This window comes from Nicotiana sylvestris, chromosome 3, assembly GCF_000393655.2.
Source record: "Nicotiana sylvestris chromosome 3, ASM39365v2, whole genome shotgun sequence".
NCBI classification, from domain to species: domain Eukaryota; kingdom Viridiplantae; phylum Streptophyta; class Magnoliopsida; order Solanales; family Solanaceae; genus Nicotiana; species Nicotiana sylvestris.
In genome coordinates this window covers 81,790,719-81,805,700 of record NC_091059.1, presented here as the reverse complement: position 1 = coordinate 81,805,700, position 14,982 = coordinate 81,790,719, and positions in this window count along the sequence as shown.

Genomic DNA, 14,982 nt, shown 5'->3' with positions numbered 1-14,982 from the left:
TGTTTCAGCATCTCATTTGACATCACTTGATCACTTAGAAATCCTGCTTTAGGCTAAATAACAGCACTAACATAAAATGTTGCTCCTGCACTTAGAAACCATGCTCTAGGAATTCTGCATATTCTGCAATCAATCTGCATTTTTCATATGTGCACACTAGATACCCTGTTTTAGGATCTTGTTCACACTCGCTCAGTCACACCTAGTTAAACAACTGATGCATGAAAAGGACATAAAACAGTCTCATGTTTGATTATCTTGTTTGAGTAAAACTGGTCAAAATCCCTGCATATTTTGTTTTGCAACATTTAGAACAACATGTTTTAGGTAAAAAAAATTCCAAACTATTTCAACAATTCTGGTAACTACTGCATATTATTTTACACTTAGGAAAGCCTTAGGTAATCAACTTAAAATAAAATCAGAACCGTCTTTATGATTATTGATTGACTGTCAGCATGTTAAACTCAGTAGGCAAGCCTAATTATGACTTCCTATTTGAGTTATGTTATAAATATGACTCTGCTATTATCACTTAGATCCCATGCTTAGGTTCTAAATTCAAACCTTAATTGTGTATGACTAATGCTGTTTATGTGTACTGTGTGTAGAGGTATATCTGAGCCTTTCATTTGTCTTTCATGTTTCCCTTAATTGATGTCCTACTTATTTATTATATGTCGCTTTAGTATTTTACCTTTAAACTTGAGGGTATGCCTAGAACCCCCCCCCCCTTTTATAGGTTAGGAGTCCTAAATTCCTGCGGGACTGATAGGAAGGGATGAATAACAGCATGCAATAGGGGTTGAGACTAACCCTCGCTTTAATTACCTTCACGGGGCGGGAAAGGGTAGATATGGATATGATGACTGGTGCGTTAATACCACATGTAGCCCCTATTTGAGGGGTAGCATACCGGGTATTGCATTGATGTGATCCATATTATAAACAAATCTAGGACACCCCTTTTACATTCCTGAATATGCTTAGATGTAATTCTTTTCAAAATCTTGCTTTTCATTAACTGCTTTCCAGACATTTGTGTTCTTAAACTTAAAACCCGTACTATTTGAGCCATACTTGTTATTTGCTAATTGTACAAATTTACAAAAACTGTCTGGCCGGGAACCACACTAGTGGATCCTGAGGGGTGCCTAACACCTTCCCCTTAGAATAATTTCAAGCCCTTACCCTGTCTCTGGTTACCAAATGTAGTTATAAGGAACCCTATAGGTGCCCTAACGCACCTTAAATCGTTAGGTGGCGACTCTTCAAAATGCAAACCCCTTTTCCAAAAGTAAAGAGTTGTCCCAACCAAAAATGTCATAAACCCGATTTCGCGAGAAAAGGGGGCGCGACAGCATGGCGACTCTGCTGGGGATATTCAGGCTTTTACCATTTCATACCGTTTTTGTGAATTTGTTCCCTCCCTATGTGCAATTATTTGTTTTATTCCTTTAAGCATTTAATTTATTCTTCAAAAGCAAAACTGACATATCTTTCTTGTTTCCTTCCTTTATAATTGCTTTAAATTATACAACTACTGTATTTATCGCTTTTTTAACGTGCAAATACATGTCAACATGCTTTTAATTATTGCATAATCATGCTCAACATCATACTCCACTCGTGCCAAACAAATACTATAGCAATTGCTTGATGAGTGGTTGCGCCCTTCCTATATCATTACCCCCTAAATTCGGAAAGGCTTATTTGCAGTAAAACTAGTCGATCAGCGGTGCGATTAACAGTTCCATGCCTTCTCCCTTGAGTTGTCTGCTCAAGGGTACCAGTCTAAAACCCCATAGAAACCTTACTCTATTTAAATCACGCATGCATCATGGTCAAACCTAGTCGGGTCAGTTATGTTGTCCACATAACGATCTTTTAAGATAGCCTTGTCCAAAAGTCCACTAGGTTTCCCTAAACCCAAACGGACATCATCACGTTCTGTGCATTTATTTGGAGAACTAAATGCTTCATGCTAGTTGTTGATATTAAATAGTCGAGTCTGGTGGGGGTAAGGGCCTAACCTTGTTTAACTTGCAGAAATATGACGCACGAAGTCCCCAGATTCGGCATGGTCACCAATATCCACCCAAGATTGCTAAGTTGGTGGGACGATCTACATTCTAGTGACAAAACCCTCGTAAAAAAATATCTGGGCAATCTACCATCCCTCCTGGAGATTCAGCCTAACAACATGATAATAGAAGCTGCTACCTTATTCTGGGATTGTGAAAGGGTCGTGTTCCGCTTTGGGGACATTCGAAATGACACCTTTGCTAGAAGAGATAGGAGGATTGGCCGGTCTATTGTGGGAAACCCCGGGTTTGCTAATGCTTGAGAACCGCACAGTTAAGGGTTTCCTAAAAATGATGTGTTTGAAGAAGAATGTAGAATTGGTATGCCTAAAGGAGTCGTACATCCCTTTTGATTATCTGTATGAAAGGTATGGCCACAAAAAATCATACCGTACCTACCATGACGAGTTTGCCATCACGTCCTTTGGACATATCCATCGTAGGGTATTCATCTTCATGTTTTTCTTCATGGGTCTGATCATGTTTCCAATGACGAAAGGGACAATCCATACTAGGCTGGCTTTGGTAACCAAGACCCTAATGGAGGGGATTAGTGGGCAGACATTCAGCATTGTACCCATGATCATTGCAGACATATACCGAGCCTCGAAAAAGTGCCAACGAGGAGCGAGACACTTCAAAGACTGCAATCTATTACTTCAACTTTGGCTTGTGGAATATCTCCAAAAGGGCAAATACCGACAAGAAATTCAGCGAAGGGCTTGGGATGATCACATCGCTTTCAAAGTGAATAAACTGCATCCCCGACATGTTCGCTCAGCCTGAGAATGCCAAAGAATGGGTTGAGCTCTTTGATAATCTAACTGAAGAACAGGTTCAATGGATATTCGAGTGGTTTCCGACAGAGGAGTTCATCGCCCGATCCAGAGATGCACCTTTCCTAATACTGATTGGTCTAAGAAGAACATACCCTTACGTCCCTCTTAGAGTTATGAGGCAAGCAGGTAGGAAGCAAGTCATACCCAGGGTCTACAAGATGAGCCATCTTCGAGCTGACTTCCAAAATGATGATAGTCCCCACAAGTGCCAAGCCCAGCACATGTGGCACTGCAAGATTGTAATGGATAAAGACACCATCGAGCCAGACAGATATCATGCCGGTTGTACCCCTTTCAATTCTAGTTGGTTGGAAGACAATTGGGATGGTCTGGGCCAGCCAGGGTTCGTTCGAGGTCACAGAATTATAGATGAAAAGGCTGAAGTGCAAGTCAAGTACAACCAGCTGCGCAAAAGGGTCCGTAAATGCGAGAGTGAACACCGCGAGATACAAGAGTCCAACAAGAAGCTGATTGAGGAATGGAAAGACATGGCTATCAGTTCCACCATAGGTTAGGATACTTGGAGCAAGGCATAGTAGAACTAGAGGGAAAATTTCTCAAAAGGGTTGAAGACTGTCAAAACACTGAAGGGATCGAAGGTGGACATCTATCCCGAGCATACTTATTGGTGGGACTTCGCGAATTGGGGAAGCTGTTCGATGGATCCAAGGATGTCGAATCTGGGGAAGGTCCTTTTGGAACCAAAGAGATAGGAATTTGCTTTATGGATGTAATAAGGCCAATGGCCATTAGTGACTTTTATTTCTTGCTTATTTAGTGTCGTTTTGGGATTCGCCTATCTTTATCAATAAAATGAGGCATTTAGCATTAAAAGTTCTCCAAGTCTATTTGTCTCTAGGCCTACCTTGGGCACAAAGAGGTTCCCAAATTAGGGCACGCCTTACATTCCCGCACTATGTGTTTAAATATTGCAATACTTTTTATAATCCTCACTGACTTGATTACCTTTTGTTTTATTTTTGTTTTTATTATTCCCCTCCCCAAAGGTTAGTTCGTGCACTCTGGCATCATCATCTTATTTCACAAGATCCAAAGGGCCCTCCACCCACTCCTCCTCTTAGTCCCTCTAAAGGAAAGAACAAAGGCAAGCATAAAATGGAAGATTTAAACAACATCAAGAAGGAGAATATAGTTGAACGGGTAGAGGCCACTGATGGCCAGGGTATTCGGGTTCCTAACGAGAATGTGTCACAGCTTGAACAGAAACTGTTGAAATTCCAAGAAGAGATCGATTAGGTTCGAAATCTGGAAAACCTGTCATTTTCCCTCAACACCCCAGATATCAACTTCCCCAATGCTCAAAACCCTACACCTCCTCAAAATATCCCACAATAGCAGAATCATCCTGTGCCTCATCATCACGCTTCTCCACTAAAGAACCAATGTAACACCTGCCATACCCCAAACAACACTCCACTACTCATCCCAAAACCTCAGAACTCCACAAACGACCATTTCCACACCCATACACCAGGCCACCATAACACTCTTATCTACGTGGAGACCATGCCACACTCCACCCAACCTATCGCATGCATACCTGAGTCTAATGAAAAGGATCTGCTTATCAGTAACTTGGCCGAGGAACTTAAGAAACTAACCGGCCGGATTCAGGGCATTGAGGGAAGCAAAAGAATCGAGGGGCTAAACTATGAGTACCTTTGCATACAACCTAATGTCGAACTGCCTGAGGGGTATAAAAATCCTAAGTTCGAAATATTGGATGGTATGGGTGATCCAAGGGTCCACCTAAGGACATATTGCGACAAGCTGGTTGGAGTAGGGAAGGATGAAAGGATCCACATGAAGCTGTTCATTAGGATTTTGAAAGGAAATGCATTATCTTGGTACATCAACCAAGATCCCAAGAAGTGGTCAAGCTGGGTAGGTATGGCATCTAACATTATTGACAGATTCAGGTTTAATACAGAGAACGCACCAGACGTGTTCTATATCCAGAATTTGAAAAAGAAGCCCACCAAGACGTTTCGCGAGTATGCTACTCGCTGGAGGTCCGAAGCTACTAAGGTCAGACCCGCCTTAGAAGAGGATTAAATGAACAAGTTATTTGTCCGGGCTCAGGACCCGCAGTTCTATGAATGGTTGATGATGATTAAAAACCACGAGGTCTCCGACATTATCAAATTAGGTGAAAGAATTGAAAAAGGTATCAAAAGTGGTATGGTTACAAATTTCGAGGCCTTTTAAGCTATGAATAAGGCTTTACAGTCCGGTGGTGTGTCCAAGAAAAGGGACGTAGGGGCCGTGATGGTTGCACAAAGGACCAAGTCTCCCCTTAAATACCAAGTTTACCCAACACCTTCACTCACATACCAGACAACCCCAAATTACCAAGCACCCTCATACCAAGCTCTACCACCAACTTATCAGTCATCTCCACCTCCTACATACCAGCCTACTTCACCCAGATACTCCCAACCCACTTATGTCTACCAAACTTATAATGCTCAACCATCCCACTATCAATCACCCCTTGCATGCCAAAATTTCCCCAGAACCCAACCTAATTTTTATCGCAGACCTCCGAAACAATATACAACCATCGCTGAACCCATCGACCAGCTGTATGAGAAGCTCAAAGCTGCTGGTTATGTCACCCCCATCCCTGCTACCACCCCTGAGAATCTTTCTCAGTAGGTTAACCCAAACAAGTCCTATGTATACCACTCTGGCATGAAAGGGCACACCATTGATGAATGTCACTCCTTGAAAGACAAGATACATTCTTTGATTGATAACAAAATCATTGTGGCAAAGGAACCCACTCCAAACGTCCGCAACAACCCTCTGCCAGATCATAAGGGTGGAGGTATCCATATGATTGAAGTAGAAGATAACTTGGATCCTGAGGGATTAATCGAGTTGATCACAGAAGGTGATGACCCGAAGAAACCGACAATTACTCTCAATCCAATCATAGTTCAGATCCAACCGCTTGAGAACGTTGAGGTGAATATGTCTATACCTCTTGAGTTGAAGCAGCGCCACCCGCAAAGACACTGGTACCAATAGAGGTTGAATTCGCATCTCTAGCAAATGCACCCGCACCATTTGAGGTTGCAGTTTTGCCACCCAAGGCACATGTTCCATTCAGAGTGAGGATAGCCGCGCTGATCCCAGTTGCGATGTCAACCATGCCACTATTCTATACAAATGTTGTACCCTGTGACTATACAGCCGAGGCGAGAAGGAAGGGAAAGGTCAGGATTGAAGAAACTGTCACATCACAGGGTATGACAAGAACTGGTAGAGTCTATACCCTTGAACATCTAGCTGAATCAAGCAAGTAGGCCTCTAATCAGCCACCCCTCATTGAGACAGGTCCGGACGACCTTTGGAGGAAAATAGCCAAGGAATATTCAGTTATCGACTAGTTAAACAAGACGCCGGCACATATATCCATTCTCTCTTTGCTGCAAAATTCTAAGACGCACAAGAATGCTTTGTTAAAGGTGTTAAATAAAGCGTACATACCAAGTAACATCACTAGCGGGGAAGTGGATAATATGGTAGGACAAGTGCTGGAAAGCCATAAGATCACCTTTTATGAGGACGAGCTGCCACCTGAAGGGTTGGGTCACAACAAAGCACTGCACATCACCGTGCAATGAGAAGATTATTTCATCACCAGAATCTTGATCGATGGAGGTTTTAGCCTTAACATTTGTCTGCTGGTAACACTTAAGAAGTTGGGTAAAAGGCTGCATGAGATAAAGGATGGAGCAATCAATGTGAAAGCCTTCGATGGTTCTCAGAGGTCCACCATTGGTGAGATTATTATATGCCTGCAGAAGGGACCAACCTAGTTCGAGGTCGATTTCCAGGTAATAGATGTACCGGTATCTTACAACTTGCTGTTGGGACGACCATGGATTCATGTTGCTGGGGCCGTAGCATCAATGCTGCATCAAGTAGTAAAGTTCGAATGGAATTACCAGGAAGTGATCATTCACGGCGATGGTAGCAACCCTATATATAGTCGCCAGACCATTCCGGCAATCGAGGGAAGAAGGAAGCTGGGTAGAGAAACTTACCACCATACTGTGCGGATCAATGCTATCGACAAAGACAAATGGTGGGATAGCAAAATTGAGAGTATACTGAGTTGGAGTGGGTACGAACCTAGCAAGGGCTCGGCAAGAACCTCCAAGGAATCTAAAAACCCATAAAACTCAAGAATCATGGCACTACCTTCAGTTTGAGATATGAATATAACTAGGAAGAATTCAGTAACTGGTCGCCACCATGGCACGGTCCTTACTACCCACTAGAGCAGCCAATACTGCATCTAGAGCAGACCTTCCAACAGGCCGACATTATTTATGGGTTGGATGAAGAAGAAGCACTTGCAGCAGTGAAGAGCTTGTTTCTAGAGGACAGTGATATGGACTGTTGTGTTATTCTCGAGGAGGAGGGGGAGGAAGGCCCTTCCATACAGGCTGTGAGCAGAGGGGCACATCTCAAGAATTGGACCATTAGGACAACCAAAGTCCGACGAGCCTCGAGGTAGCAAGGCTAAAACAAGCATTATTCACTATTTTATTTACTAAATGATTTTCTTTTTGCATTTTTCAATTCCTACAATAAAATCTTCGATGTTCAAAATAGTTATTCAATTTATCAAAAGCATTTTTTATTTTTCTTATGAATTAATATTTATTGCTACCGTTTTCTCTCCTTGCTTTACCAAAACAGCATTACTGTTACTTGTCTTTATGAACCAATGACTGTGACATGTAATGAGACAACGCAACAAACGGATATGGATTCAGAAGAAGAAGACATACATGACGAGATTGTCAGAGAAGTTGAGAACTTTGAGAATAGACCTAAGTCCAACCGGGACGAGACCGAAATTGTCAACCTGGGAGATACAGAAAACGTCAAGGAAATGCGAATCAGCATTCACCTATCGTCATCAAAGAAGAAAGAATACACAGAATTTCTAAAGGAGTATGAGGACATATTTGCCTGGTCGTATGATGACATGACTGGTCTGAGTACATCTATTGTGTCTCACAAACTGCCAATCGATCCAATGTGTCCAAGCTTAGAAAGTTCAAGCCTGATATGAAGTCACCAAGCAGATTAACGCTAAGGTTCTCAGGGTAGTAGAATACCCGACATGGTTAGCCAACATTGTGCCAATGCCAAAGAAGGATGAGAAGGTCAGAGTCTGTGTTGACTACCGGGATCTCAACCGGGGCGGTCCGAAATATGACTTCCCTTTGCCAAATATACGCATCCTGATTGACAATTGCGCCAAGCATGAGCTACAGTCATTCGTAGATTGCTTCACTGGTTATCATCAGATCTGAATGGATGAGGAAGATGCTGAGAAAATGGATTTCATTACGCCGTGGAGAGTGTACTGTTACAAGATGATGTCATTCGACCTAAAGAATGCAGGGGCCACCTACATGAGGGCCATGACTACCATCTTCCATGATATGATACATAGGGAGATAGAGGTATATGTGGATGATGTTATTATCAAATTCAAGAAGCCACTGACCACATAGAAGATTTGAGGAAGTTCTTCAATAGACTGCAGAGATACAACCTAAAACTAAACCTCGCAAAGTGTGCATTTTGGGTTCCTACTGGGAAATTGCTTGGATTTATTGTGAGTTGCCGAGGAATAGAACTGGATCCATCGAAAGTCAAAGCCATTCAGGAACTACCACCGGCAAAGAACAAGAAGGATGCGATGAGTTTCTTGGAAAGGCTTAACTACATCAGCCAATTCATAACACAGTCTACAGTTATCTGTGAGCCAATCTTTAAGATGTTAAAGGAGGCGCCGCCACCAAATGGAACGATGACTACCAAAAGGCCTTCGACAAAATCAAGGAGTACCTATCAACACCACTAGTCTTAGTCCCGCCCGAGCCAGGTAGACCCTTATTACTCTAGTTTGCAGTGTTAGATGGAGCTTTCTACTGCGTTCTGGGGCAACATGATGAAATAGGGAGGAAGGAACAAGCCATTTATTATCTCAGTAAGAAGTTCACCCCGTATGAGGCCTGATATTCTCTATTGGAATGCACCTGTTGTGCTTTGACTTGGTTAGCTCAGAAGCTGAGAAATTACTTCTGCGCCTATACTACATATCTCATATCGAGAATGGATCCCTTGAAGTACATCTTTCAGAAGCACATGCCTACCGGCAAGCTAGCCAAGTGGCAAATCCTGTTGAGTGAGTTTGACATTGTTTACGTAACTCAGAAAGCGGTCAAGGGACAGGCACTGGCAGACCACCTTGCTGAAAACCCCGTGGATGGAGGATACGAACCCCTAAAAATGTATTTTCCTGATGAAGAGGTGTCATTCATAGGAGAAGACATTGCGGAATCCTATGGCGGTTAGATAATAATCTTCGATAGAGCAGCAAACTTCAAAGGAGTTGGCATAGGAGCAGTCCTAATATCAGAAACCGGTCAACATTATCCAGTGTCTGCCAAACTCAGGTTCCTCTGCACCAACAATGCAGCCGAGTATGAAGCCTGCATCTTAGGACTCAAAATGGCTACTGACATGAACGTTCAAGAGCTACTAGTGATTGGAGATTCTGACTTAGTTATACATCAGGTACGAGGAGAATGGACAACCAAGAACTCCAAGATACTCTCGTACCTGCATCACGTACAGGAATTGAGAAAGAGGTTCATGAAGACGGAATTCCGGCATGTTCCCAGAATCCAGAATGAGTTCGTCGATGCATTGGCTACCCTATCATCTATGATACAGCATCTCGACAAGAATTTCATCGATCCCATTCCGGTGAAAATCCATAATCAGCCAGCTTATTGTGCCCATGTTGAAGAGGAAGCAGACGGAAAGCCTTGGTTTCATGATATCAAGGAATATTTGGCAAAGAGAGAGTACCCGGAGCTTGCGAATCCTACTCAGAAGCGCACACTTCGGAGATTGTCGAACAACTTCTTTCACAGTGGAGGACTCCTGTATAGGAGGACTCTCGATTTAGGATTATTAAGATGTGTCGACGCAAAGGAAGCATCCAGGCTACTAGAGGAAATTCATGCTGGGACATGCGGTCCAAATATGAACGGTTTTGTCTTAGCAAAGAAGATACTTCGGGCAGGTTACTTTTGGATGACTGTGGAAACGGACTGCATCCAGTATGTCCGAAAATGCCACTGTTGTCAGATACATGCAGACATGATAAAGGTACCTGCAAGCGATCTTAACACAACAAGCTCACCGAGTCCGTTCTCCGCCTGGGGAATGGACGTTATTGAACTAATAGATCCTGCTGCTTCCAATGGACACAGGTTTATCCTAGTAGCCATCGACTATTTCACCAAATGGGTCGAAGCAGCATCTTACAAAGTAGTGACTAAGAAAGTCGTGGTAGACTTTGTCCGCGACCGCATTGTTTGTCGATTCGGAAATCCAGAGTCAATCATTATTGATAATGGCTCCAACCTCAACAGCGACTTGATGAAAGCTATGTGCGAAAATTTCAAGATCAATCACAAGAATTCCACAGCCTACAGGCCTTAGATGAATGGAGCCATAGAAGCCGCCAACAAGAATATCAAGAAGATATAGAGGAAAATGATAAAGAATCACAGACAGTGGCACGAGAAGTTATCATTTGCTCTTCTAGGGTATCATACCATAGTCTGCACATCAACCAGAGCAACCCCCTATATGCTGGTTTACGGTATAGAGGTTGTCATTCCCGTTGAGGTAGAAATTCCTTCCCTAAGGATCATACAAGAAACTGAGCTTGACGGCGCAGAGTGGGTAAAAAGTCATTATGAGCAACTAGCCCTTATAGATGGAAAGAGAATGAATGCAGTTTGCCATGGTCAACTCTATCAGAACAGAATGTCCAGAGCCTTCAACAAAAGAGTTAAGCCAAGACAGTTCGCACCGAGGCAGCTGGTGTTATAGAAAAAAATTTCGCATCAAGATGAATCCAAAGGGAAGTTCTCTCCCAACTAGCTGGGTCCATACATGGTTCACCGGGTTTTGACAGGAGGAGCCCTCATACTTGCAGAAATGGATGGAGAAGTCTGGCCAAAGCCTATCAATTCAGTTGCAGTAAAGCGTTACTATGTGTAATCTTTATGCTTTCCTTATATGATGTAAATTGAACTACGCATGACCTTATTCCCATTTAATAGGGGATACGTAGGCAGCCCTATGAGTTCAGTCACAATTCAATAAAATTTCATTTCTCCCACAATTGGAAACTGCGGTAGAATTTTGAGGAGGACCCTCAAAATTCCGAAGTAATTTCAACCGATCACCGCACGAGCAACAGTCAAAAATGTCAACTCACAAACTGGGGCAGAATTTTGAGGAGGACCTTCAAAATTTCGTAACAAGAGAGGTTGCAATGTCCTGAACTATGTCACTGTCGTCTGTTCACCTAAAAGCTATTTTTAACTATACATTTATATCATACTTTTACAAAATCATTCATGTTATTATCAAAACGGCTTTGTTTAGCAATGCTACCCCAATAACACAGACGGTACCACCAAAACAAAGCTGAACGAGTCAAGCAAAAGCCAGCAGGGATACAAACTGACCTCTCCCCTTACAAAACTCACAATTTTTCTTTGGATACAGGCGCTAGGATTAAGAAATCATTAAACATATTGTATGCCCATGGGACAAACATTGTTCAATAATACGATTCTCACAATCGTTGTACTTGCCAACATTTGCTATCATCACACACCAGTAATGTCCCGTATGTCACAATGCTCCTAGTAATCACAACGCCACAATCAGCTATCAGCTAAGAAAACTCTACTGTCAGTTGTTATCTTATTTCATGCATAAGGCTACCATCTGCTTTCTGAGACTAAATAATGTATCCATCTACATTCGTGTCATTGCATAAGGACATTATTCTGCCTTCCAATCTGCATAAGGCTACCATTCTGCCTTCCGAGGTTAAGCTCTACCTCCATCTGCATTTGCATCATTGCAAAAGGCTTCTATTTTGCCTTCCAATTTGCATAAGGCTACCATTCTCCCTTCCGAGACCAAACGTTGTCTCCATCTGCATTCGCATTGCATAAGGCTACTATTCTGCCTTCCAATTTGCATAAGGCTACCATTCTGCCTTCCGAGACTAAACGTTGTATCCATTTGCATTCGTATTATTGCATAAGGCTATGATTCTACCTTCCAATCTGTATAAGCCGACCATTCTGCCTTCCGAGGTTAAGCTCTACCTCCATCTGCATCTACATTGCATAAGGCTACTATTCTGCCTTCCAATTTGCATAAGGCTACTATTCTGCCTTCCAATTTGCATAAGGCTACCATTCTACCTTCTGAGGTTAAGCTCTACCTCCACATGCATTCGCATCTTTGCATAAGGCTACCATTCTGCCTTTCGAGGCTAAGCTCTACCTCCAATTTTCTTCGAAACTAAGCGCTATCCCAAGCACTATTTATCTCGTTTCTCTTACGGGCTAAATTCTACCCTATTAACCCTTACCCAAACCCAGAACCCCCTACCTTTTTAATCTTGACCGTTGATCTCCCAAATCAACGGTCCAAATGCACTCTTTCCTTTTTAATTTCACCCGACCCCTAACGCTAGTCTCATAATTCAGAGACAGGCGCCCTCAAACTCTCTCATCTCCAAATTCTCTCTCAACTCACCCTAACCCTAATCGCCATCACCGGCGAGAACCTCCTTCCTATGGTGTTTTCGTGCCTTCTCCGACCACCTCTGGTCTCCTATACTCCATGGATCTTCGACTTCATGAGTCCTTGAGAAGATCTCAAGGAAAGCCAACTTGCTCCGATTTGAAACTCGTTTACTGGCCTATCTCTGGGCATTTTCGTTTGTAATAAAGGATTTCCTCTTGTTTTTTTCATTTGAATCCATGAGTTTTTAACCGATTCTCTTTATCTCTACTATTTTCTAAAAACCCTAGTTCGCTATTGTTCAAGTCTTCTCAGATCTTTATAGATCTGAGGTGATTTGAGTATTATTAAGCATTTTTCCTTAAAAAAATCTCTTGTTTCAACTAACTATTTCAATTTTAGTCATTCTTTTTTAAAATTTGGGTTTTCCGGAGTTCTTTTACGCATGTTCTAATTGATTTCGTTATGATTAAACCTTTTCCCTTATTTGTTTTGACCAATTTTGTGCTCTTATTTCTTTTTACTTGACTTTGTTAAAAGCCCTAGTTTTTAAAGATTTTCTTTACTTTGTTTCTATGAATGTTAGCATGATTTTCCTTACTTTGCTTCTATGAGGGTTATTATGCTTTCTTTACTTCGTTTCTATGTGTTAGCCTGCTTACTTGAAGTCATGTGATTACCCTGCTTCGAATATGTTTTCCTGAATCCCTATCCTACTTATGTCGCTTCTGTGTGACTATGCTCACTTTGTTTGTTCATCTCTTGCTTCTTTCTGTGACTATGCTTTGAATGTGTTTTATTTCTACGTCTATGGACCTCCTCTATTTATATGTTGAAAGTGCAGAGTCATGACTCCCTTTTGATCGATTCTGGTTTCCTTAATTGATGGTGATTGAAAATTTTCTTTCAAAACCCTGAAAGCTTTGCCCCGTTTGTTAAGCTAACTGATTTCCTTATCATATTTGCTATAATACTTATTTCTACTGAGTTGTGTCCTTAATCAAGGCTTTATGAATTTGGTCCTAATCGAATACTCTATGCTACTGAAACTCGACTCCTACCTTTCCACTTAATTTGATTAGTTGCTTGCCTTAATTAATTTTTCCTTGCCTTGTCTACATTGCTACTTAATTCTAACTGATTGTTTCCTTAGTTTAAAACCTTTCTGAGCCTAGCCTTAATTACCTTCTCTATACGGGTACTATTTTGAAATCTTTTCTTATTTGTTATACCCCAGCCGTGTATGATTTCTTTCCTTACTTGACACCTGCTCTTTATCGTTTATATTGACTCCCTTAATTAAAGGGAGATTCGAACCAATTTTTTATACGGAGTTCTATTATTACTGAAGAATTGATTCTTGCCTTATTTTAACCAGTTTTCAAACTACTATATAAATGACTCTCTTCTACAGTCTCAACACACGAACACAGTTCAGAATACACACATACATTCAAACTCTCTCTTCTTTCTTTGCTAATTGTGCTAACTGTTGGCCAAGCCGACTGAAAGCCAAGGCTAGATAGTGGAGTTGCACCTATTTTTACATCCTTCATTCTTCTTTTTTAACTGGTATGTCTCTAGTTTAAATTTGAAACTCAACTTTATGTGTTCCATGACTATACATCCATGCTTGTTTTGTACTAGTTATTCAATTTGTTTCTATGTTTGTCGTCATTAAGCATGTTTAAATTTTGCCTTATGTATAATCATCATATCAGACTTTACTTAGTTCTTTGATACTTGTCCAGCATGTTCACTTAGTACCCTTACCCCTCCCTTAATTGGTATGACCATGTAGTTACTTAGTCTTGTAGTGCATTCGATTGGCCCTAATGGTATGTCAAATTTTGTTCAACAAAATTCTTGTCTTCAACATGATCCTGCTGCATTCTTCCCTATGTTTTAAATGTCTGTTACCATGACTGATTTGTTCAGTAGACTCATAGTTGTTCTGTATATTTGTTGTGACAAATGTTTCCCTATTTATGTGGTTTCAAACCTACATATTCCCAATCCCTTCACCTCTGTTTGTAAGTCTGCTTGTCAAGTAAATCTAGGTATTCTATGGTTAATTGGGTTGTTTGCTGAGTATGCTTTTCTCAAAGAATGATTTCAAAACTGATAACTCCTAGTATCTTTAAAAACTATTTCTGAACCTTTTCACTTCTAAACTACTTTACTAAGTCTTTCATCACTATGTCAAGCACTCTCACTCTACTCTTATACCACTAAGTCCTGCCTCTTTTGTGTGAGCCTTACCTTGGGACCCTTAAGCTCTCTCTGAACTTGGACACATGAAAACCGACCTTTCCACACTGCACTTACTCTGTCTTGGCTATGAAATCTGGGTGTGAGCACTGCTCGGGATC